The sequence below is a fragment of the Triticum dicoccoides genome, chromosome 3A (assembly GCF_002162155.2).
Source record: "Triticum dicoccoides isolate Atlit2015 ecotype Zavitan chromosome 3A, WEW_v2.0, whole genome shotgun sequence".
In the NCBI taxonomy this organism is placed as follows: Eukaryota; Viridiplantae; Streptophyta; class Magnoliopsida; order Poales; family Poaceae; genus Triticum; species Triticum dicoccoides.
Window position 1 is genome coordinate 424211602 of NC_041384.1, and position 9401 is coordinate 424221002.

The following is a 9401-nucleotide window of genomic DNA, read 5'->3' on the forward strand; positions in this document are numbered from 1 at the left end:
CCGTATTCCCGTAACTCCCCGGTACTCCGAAAAATACCCGAACCACTCGGAACCTTTTCGATGTCCGAATATAGTCATACAATATATCGATCTTTACGTCTCGACCATTTCAAGACTCCTCGTCATGTCCCCGATCTCATCCGGGACTCCGAACTCCTTCGCTACATCAAAACTCATAAACTCATAATATAACTGTCATCGAAACCTTAAGCGTGCGGACCCTACGGGTTCGAGAACAATGTAGACATGACCGAGACACGTCTCCGGTCAATAACCAATAGCGGAACCTGGATGCTCATATTGGCTCCTACATATTCTACGAAGATCTTTATCGGTCAGACCGCATAACAACATACGTTGTTCCCTTTGTCATCGGTATGTTACTTGCCCGAGATTCGATCGTCGGTATCTCAATACCTAGTTCAATCTCGTTACCAGCAAGTCTCTTTACTCGTTCCGTAATACATCATCTCGCAACTAACTCATTAGTTGCAATGCTTGCAAGGCTTATGTGATGTGCATTACCGAGAGGGCCCAGAGATACCTCTCCGACAATCCGAGTGATAAATCCTAATCTCGAAATACGCCAACCCAACATGTACCTTTGGAGACACCTGTAGAGCTCCTTTATAATCACCCAGTTACGTTGTGACGTTTGGTAGCACACAAAGTGTTCCTCCAGTAAACGGGAGTTGCATAATCTCATAGTCATAGGAACATGTATAAGTCATGAAGAAAGCAATAGCAACATACTAAACGATCGAGTGCCAAGCTAACGGAATGGGTCAAGTCAATCACATCATTCTTCTAATGATGTGATCCTGTTAATCAAATAACAACTCTTTGTCTATGGTTAGGAAACATAACCATCTTTGATTAACGAGCTAGTCAAGTAGAGGCATACTAGTGACACTCTGTTTCTCTATGTATTCACACATGTATTATGTTTCCGGTTAATACAATTCTAGCATGAATAATAAACATTTATCATGAAATAAGGAAATAAATAATAACTTTATTATTGCCTCTAGGGCATATTTCTTCAGTCTCCCACTTGCGCTAGAGTCAATAATCTAGTTCACATTGCCATGTGATTTAACACCAATAGTTCACATCATTATGTGACCAACACTCAAAGGGTTTACTAGAGTCAATAATTTAGTTCACATCGCTATGTGATTAACACCCAAAGAGTACTAAGGTGTGATCATGTTTTGCCTGTGAGAGAAGTTTAGTCAATGGGTCTGCCATATTCAGATCCGTATGTATTTTGCAAATTTCTATGTCAACAATGCTCTGCACGGAGCTACTGTAGCTAATTGCTCCCACTTTCAATATGCATCCAGATTGAGACTTAGAATCATCTGGATCAGTGTCAAAGTTTGCATCGACGTAACCCTTTACGACGAACCTTTTGTCACCTCCATAATCGAGAAACATATCCTTATTCTACTAAGGATAATTTTGACCGCTGTCCAGTGATCTACTCCTAGATCACTATTGTACTCCCTTGCCAACATCACTGTAGGGTATACAATAGATTTGGTACACAGCATGGCATACTTTATAGAACCTATGGCTGAGGCATAGGGAATGACTTTCATTCTCTTTCTATCTTCTGCCGTGGTCGGGTTTTGAGTCTTACTCAATTTCACACCTTGTAACACAGGCAAGAACTCTTTCTTTGACTGTTCCATTTTGAACTACTTCAAAATCTTGTCAAGGTATGTACTCATTGAAAAAACTTATCAAGCGTCTTGATCTATCTATAGATCTTGATGCTCAATATGTAAGCAACTTCACCGAGGTTTTCTTTGAAAAAATCCTTTCAAACACTCCTTTATGCTTTGCAGAATAATTCTACATTATTTCTGATCAACAATATGTCATTCACATATACTTATCAGGAATGCTGTAGTGCTCCCACTCACTTTCTTGTAAATACAGGCTTCACCGCAAGTCTGCATAAAATTATATGCTTTGATCAACTTATCAAAGCGTATATTCCAACTCCGAGATGCTTGCACCAGTCCATAGGTGGATCGCTGGAGCTTGCATATTTAGTTAACACCTTTAGGATCGAGAAAACCTTCTAGTTGCATCGTATACAACTCTTTTTTAATAAATCCATTAAGGAATGCAGTTTTGTTTATCCATTTGCCAGATTTCATGAAATGCGGCAATTGCTAACATGATCCGGACAGACTTAAGCATAGATACGAGTGAGAAACTCTCATCGTAGTCAATACCTTGAACTTGTCGAAAACGACAATTCTAGCTTTGTAGATAGTAACACTACTATCAGCGTTCGTCTTCCTCTTGAAGATCCATTTATTTTCTATGGCTTGCCGATCATCGGGCAAATCCATCAAAGTCCATACTTTGTTCTCATACGTGGATCATATCTCAGATTTCATGGCCTCAAACCATTTCACGGAATCTGGGCTCATCATTGCTTCCTCATAGTTCGCAAGTTCGTCATGGTCTAGTAATATGACTTCCAGAACAGGATTACCGTACCACTCTGGTGCGGATCTCACTCTGGTTTACCTACGAGATTCGATAGTAACTTGATCTGAAGTTACATGATCATCATCATTAGCTTCCTCACTAATTGGTGTAGTAGTCACAAGAACAGATTTCTGTGATGAACTACTTTCCAATAAGGGAGAAGGTACAATTACCTTATCAAGTTTTCTACTTTCCTCACACTCACTTCTTTCGAGAGAAACTCCTTCTCTGGAAAGGATCCATTCTCAGCAACGAATATCTTGCCTTCAGATCTGTGATAGAAGGTGTACCCAACATTTTCTTTTGGGGATCCTATGAAGACACACTTCTCCGATTTGGGTTTGAGCTTATCAGGTTGAAACTTTTTCATATAAGCATCGCAACCCCAAACTTTAAGAAACGACAACTTTGGTTTCTTGCCAAAACACAGTTCATACGGTGCCGTCTCAACGGATTTAGATGGTGCCCTTTTTAACGTGAATGCAGCTGTCTCTAATGCATAACCCCAAAACTATAGTGGTAAATCGGTAAGAAACATCATAGATTGCACTATATCCAATAAAGTACGGTTATGACATTCGAACACACCATTATGCTGTGGTGTTCCAGGTGGCATGAATTTGTGAAACTATTCCACATTGTTTTAGTTGAAGACCAAACTCATAACTCAAATATTCATCTCCGCGATCAGATCGTGGAAACCTTATCTTCTTGTCATGATGATTTTCCACTTCACTCTGAAATTCTTTGAACTGTTCAAATGTTTTAGACTTATGTTTCATCAAGTAGATATACCCATATCTACTTAAATCATCTATGAAGGTCAGAAAATAACGATACCCGCCGCAAGCCTCAACACTCATTGGATCGCATACATCAGTATGTTTTATTTCCAATAAGTCAGTTGCTCGCTCCATTGTTCCGGAGAACGGCGTTTTAGTCATCTTGCCCATGAGGCATGGTTCGCAAGCATCAAGTGATTCATAATCAAGTGATTCAAAAAACCCATCAGCATGGAGTTTCTTCATGTGCTTTACACCAATATGACCTAAACGGCAGTGCCACAAATAAGTTGCACTATCATTATTAACTTTGCATCTTTTGGTTTCAATATTATGAATATGTGTATCACTACGATCGAGATCCAACGAACCATTTTCATTGGGTGTGTAACCATATAAGGTTTTATTCATGTAAACAGAACAACAATTTATTCTCTTACTTAAATGAATAACTGTATTGCAATAAACATGATCAAATCATATTTATGCTCAACGCAAACACCAAATAACACTTATTTAGGTTCAACACTAATCCCGAAAGTATAGGGAGTGTGCAATGATGATCATATCAATCTTGGAACTTCTTCAAACACACATCGTCACCTTACCCTTAACTAGTCTCTGTTCATTCTGCAACTCCCGATTCAAGTTACTAATCTTAGCAACTGAACTAGTACCAAATACTAAGGGGTTGCTATGAACACTAGTAAAGTACACATCAATAACATGTATATCAAATATACCTTTGTTTACTTTGCCATCCTTTCTTATCCGCCAAATACTTGGGTAGTTCCGCTTCCAGTGACCAGTCCCTTTGCAGTAGAAGCACTTAGTCTCAGGCTTAGGACCAGACTTGGGCTTCTTCACTTGAGCAGCAACTTGCTTGCTGTTCTTCTTGAAGTTCCCCTTTTTTCCTTTGCCCTTTTCTTGAAACTAGTGGTCTTGTCAACCATCAACACTTGATGTTTTTCTTGATTTCTACCTTCGTCAATTTCAGCATTACGAATAGCTTGGGAATCGTTTCCGTTATCCGTTGCATATCATAGTTCATCACGAAGTTCTACTAACTTGGTGATGGTGACTAGAGAATTCTGTCAATCACTATTTTATCTGGAAGATTAACTCTCACTTGATTCAAGCGATTGTAGTACCCAGAGAATCTGAGCACATGCTCACTAGTTGAGCGATTCTCCTCCATCTTTTAGCTATCGAACTTGTTGGAGACTTCATATCTCTCAACTCGGGTATTTGCTTGAAATATTAACTTCAACTCCTAGAACATCTCATATGGTCCATGACGTTCAAAATGTCTTTGAAATCCCGATTCTAAGCCGTTAAGCATGGTGCACTAAACTATCAAGTAGTCATCATATTGAGCTAGCCAAACGTTCATAACGTCTGCATCTGCTCCTGCAATAGGTCTATCACCTAGCGGTGCATCAAGGACATAATTCTTCTGTGCAGCAATGAGGATAAACCTCAGATCACGGATCCAATCCGCATCATTGCTACTAATATCTTTCAACACAATTTTCTCTAGGAACATATCAAAATAAACATATGAAAGCAACAACGCGAGCTATTGATCTACAACATAATTTGCAAAATACTACCAGGACTAAGTTCATAATAAATTTAAGTTCAATTAATCATATTACTTAAGAACTCCCACTTAGATAAACATCCCTCTAATCATCTAAGTGATCACGTGATCCAAATCAACTAAACCATGTCCGATCATCACGTGAGATGGAGTAGTTTTCAATGGTGAACATCACTATGTTGATCATATCTACTATATGATTCACGCTCGACCTTTCGGTCTCTAGTGTTCCGAGGCCATATCTGTATATGCTAGGCTCGTCAAGTTTAACCTGAGTATTCCGCGTGTGCAACTATTTTTCACCCGTTGTATTTGAACGTAGACCCTATCACAGCCGATCATCACGTGGTGTCTCAGCACGAAGAACTTTCGCAATGGTGCATACTCAGGGAGAACACTTATACCTTGAAATTTAGTGAGAGATCATCTTATAAAGCTACTGTCGAACTAAGCAAAATAAGATGTATAAAAGATAAACATAATATGCAATCAAAATATGTGACATGATATGGCCATGATCATCTTGCGCCTTTGATCTCCATCTCCAAAGTACTGTCATGATCTCTATCGTCACCGGCATGACACCATGATCTCCATCATCTTGATCTATATCAATGTGTCGTTACATGGTCGTCTCGCCAACAATTGCTCTTGCAACTATTGCTATCGCATAGTGATAAAGTAAAGCAATTATTTGGCGCTTGCATCTTATGCAATAGAGAGACAACCATAAGGATTTTGCCATTTGCCGATAACTTCAACAAAACATGATCATCTCATACAACAACTTATATCTCATCACGTCTTGACCATATCACATCACAACATGCCCTGCAAAAACAAGTTAGACGTCCTCTACTTTGTTGTTGCAAGTTTTACGTGGCTGCTATGGGCTTAGCAAGAACCAATCTTACCTACGCATCAAAACCACAACGATAGTTTGTCAAGTTGGTGCTGTTTTAACCTTCGCAAGGACCGGGCGTAGCCACCCTCGGTTCAACTAAAGTTGGAGAAGCTGACACCCGTCAGCCACCTGTGTGCAAAGCACGTCGGTAGAACTAGTCTCACGTAAGCGTACGTGTAATGTCGGTCCGGGCCGCTTCATCCAACAATACCGCCGAACCAAAGTATGACATGCTGGTAAGCAGTATGACTTATATCGCCCACAACTCACTTGTGTTCTACTCGTGCACAACATCAACGCATAAAACCTGGCTCTGATACCACTGTTGGGGAACGTAGTAATTTCAAAATTTTCCTATGCACACGCAAGATCATGGTGATGCATAGCAACGAGAGGGGAGAGTGTTGTCTACGCACCCTCGTAGACCGACAGCGGAAGCATTATGACAACGCGGTTGATGTAGTCGTACGTCTTCACGGCCCGACTGATCAAGCACCGAAACTACGACACCTCCGAGTTCTAGCACACGTTCAGCTCGATGACGATCCCCGAACTCCGATCCAGCAAAGTGTCGGGGAAGAGTTCCGTCAGCACGACGGCGTGGTGACGATCTTGATGCTCTACCGTCGCAGGGCTTCGCCTAAGCACCGCTACAATATTATCGAGGAGTATGGTGGAGGGGGGCACCACACACGGCTAAAGGAACGATCATGAAGATCAACTTGTGTGTCTATGGGATGCCCCCTGCCCCCGTATATAAAGGAGTGCAGGAGGGGAGGGTCGGCCCTCTCTATGGCGCGCCCTAGGGGAGTCCTACCCCCACCGGGAGTAGGATTCCCCTTTTCCTAGTCCAATTAGGAGTCCTTCCATGTAGTAGGAGTAGGAGACAAGGAAGGGGAAGAGGGAAGAGAAGGAAGGAGGGGGCGCCGCCCCTCCCCCTAGTCCAATTCGGACTAGTCAATGGGGGGCGCGCGGCCTACCTCTCCCTCTCTCCTAAAGCCCAATAAGGCCCATATACTTCTTCCCCCGTATTCCCGTAACTCCCCGGTACTCCGAAAAATACCCGAACCACTCGGAACCTTTCCGATGTCCGAATATAGTCATCCAATATATCGATCTTTACGTCTCGACCATTTCTAGACTCCTCGTCATGTCCCCGATCTCATCCGGGACTCCGAACTCCTTCGGTATATCAAAACTCATAAACTCATAATATAACTGTCATCGAAACCTTAAGCGTGCGGACCCTACGGGTTCAAGAACAATGTAGACATGACCGAGACACGTCTCCGGTCAATAACCAATAGCGGAACCTGGATGCTCATATTGGCTCCTACATATTCTACGAAGATCTTTATCGGTCAGACCGCATAACAACATACGTTGTTCCCTTTGTCATCGGTATGTTACTTGCCCGAGATTCGATCGTCGGTATCTCAATACCTAGTTCAATCTCGTTACCAGCAAGTCTCTTTACTCGTTCCATAATACATCGTCTCGCAACTAACTCATTAGTTGCAATGCTTGCAAGGCTTATGTGATGTGCATTACCGAGAGGGTCCAGAGATACCTCTTCGACAATCGGAGTGACAAATCCTAATCTCGAAATACGCCAACCCAACATGTACCTTTGGAGACACCTGTAGAGCTCCTTTATAATCACCCAGTTACGTTGTGACGTTTGGTAGCACACAAAGTGTTCCTCCGGTAAACGGGAGTTGCATAATCTCATAGTCATAGGAACATGTATAAGTCATGAAGAAAGCAATAGCAACATACTAAACGATCGAGTGCTAAGCTAACAGAATGGGTCAAGTCAATCACATCATTCTCCTAATGATGTGATCCCGTTAATCAAATAACAACTCTTTGTCTATGGTTAGGAAACATAACCATCTTTGATTAACGAGCTAGTCAAGTAGAGGCATACTAGTGACACTCTGTTTGTCTATGTATTCACACATGTATTATGTTTCCGGTTAATACAATTCTAGCATGAATAATAAACATTTATCATGAAATAAGGAAATAAATAATAACTTTATTATTGCCTCTAGGGCATATTTCCTTCACTTTCCGCAACACATAGTGCTTGCCAAAAAGAAAAATATAAAAGGAAGGGTGAAGATCACCATGACTCTTGCATAAAGGTAGAAATTAAAATAAAAGATAGGCCCTTCACAGAGGGAAGCAGAGCTTTTCATGCGCTTTTTGTTGGATGCAAGAAATAGTAATGCAATGGAAAGCCACTTTATATTGCCGCTTGTGATAAAGAACTTTATTATGCAGTCTGTCGCTTTTTTTTTCTTCCCCATCACAAGTTCGTATAAAGCTTATTTTCCTCACAATAAAAGATCATACATATTTAGAGAGCAATTTTTATTGATTCCACTAATGACAACTTACTTGAAGGATCTTACTCAATCCATAGGTAGATATAGTGGACTCTCATGGCAAACTGGGGTAAAGGTTTTTGGATGCACAAGTAGTATGTCTACTTAGTGCGGAATTTTTGGGCTAGCATAGGATGAGAAGCAAGCTCAACATTGTTGGGGAACGCAGTAATTTCAAAAAATTTCCGACGCACACGCAAGATCTATCTAGGTGATGCATAGCAACGAGAGGAGAGAGTGTTGTCCATGTACCCTTATAGACCGAAAGCGGAAGCGTTATGACAACGCGGTTGATGTAGTCGTACGTCTTCACGATCCGACCGATCCTAGCACCGAAGGTACGACTGAGGTCGAGGGAGAGTTTCCTTAGCACGAAGGCGTGATGACGGTGATGATGAAGTTACCGACGCAGGGCTTCGCCTAAGCACTACAACGATATGACCGAGGTGGAAATCTGTGGAGGGGGGCACCGCACACAACTAAACAATCAACTTGTGTGTTCTAGGGTGCCCCCTTACCCCCGTATATAAAGGAGCAAGGGGGAGGCCGGCCGACCCTATAGGGGCGCGCCCCAAGTAGGATTCCTACTAGGAATAGGAATCCTATTCCTAGTAGGTTTCCAACAAGGAAGAGAGGGGGAAGGAAGGAGAGGGAGAAGGAAAGGGGGGCGCCGCCCCCCTTCCCTAGTCCAATTCGGACCCAAGGGGGAGGGGGTGCGTGGCCTGCCCTAGCCGCCCCTCTCTCTCTCCACTAAGGCCCATGAGGCCCATTAGTTCCCCCGGGGGGTTCCGGTAACCCTTCGACACTCCGGTTTTATCCGAAACTTCTCCAGAATATTTCCGGTGTCCGAATATAGTCGTCCAATATATCAATCTTTATGTCTCGACCATTTCGAGACTCCTCGTCATGCCCGTGATCACATCCAGGACTACGAACTATCTTCGGTACATCAAAACACATAAACTCATAATACCGATCGTCATCGAACGTTAAGCGTGCGGACCCTACGGGTTCGAGAACTATGTAGACATGACCGAGACTCGCTTCCGGTCAATAACCAATAGAGGAACCTGGATGCTCATATTGGTTCCTACATATTCTACGAAGATCTTTATCGGTCAAACCTCATAACAACATAGGTTGTTCCCTTTGTCATCGGTATGTTACTTGCCCGAGAGTCGATCGTCGATATCTCAATACCTAGTTCA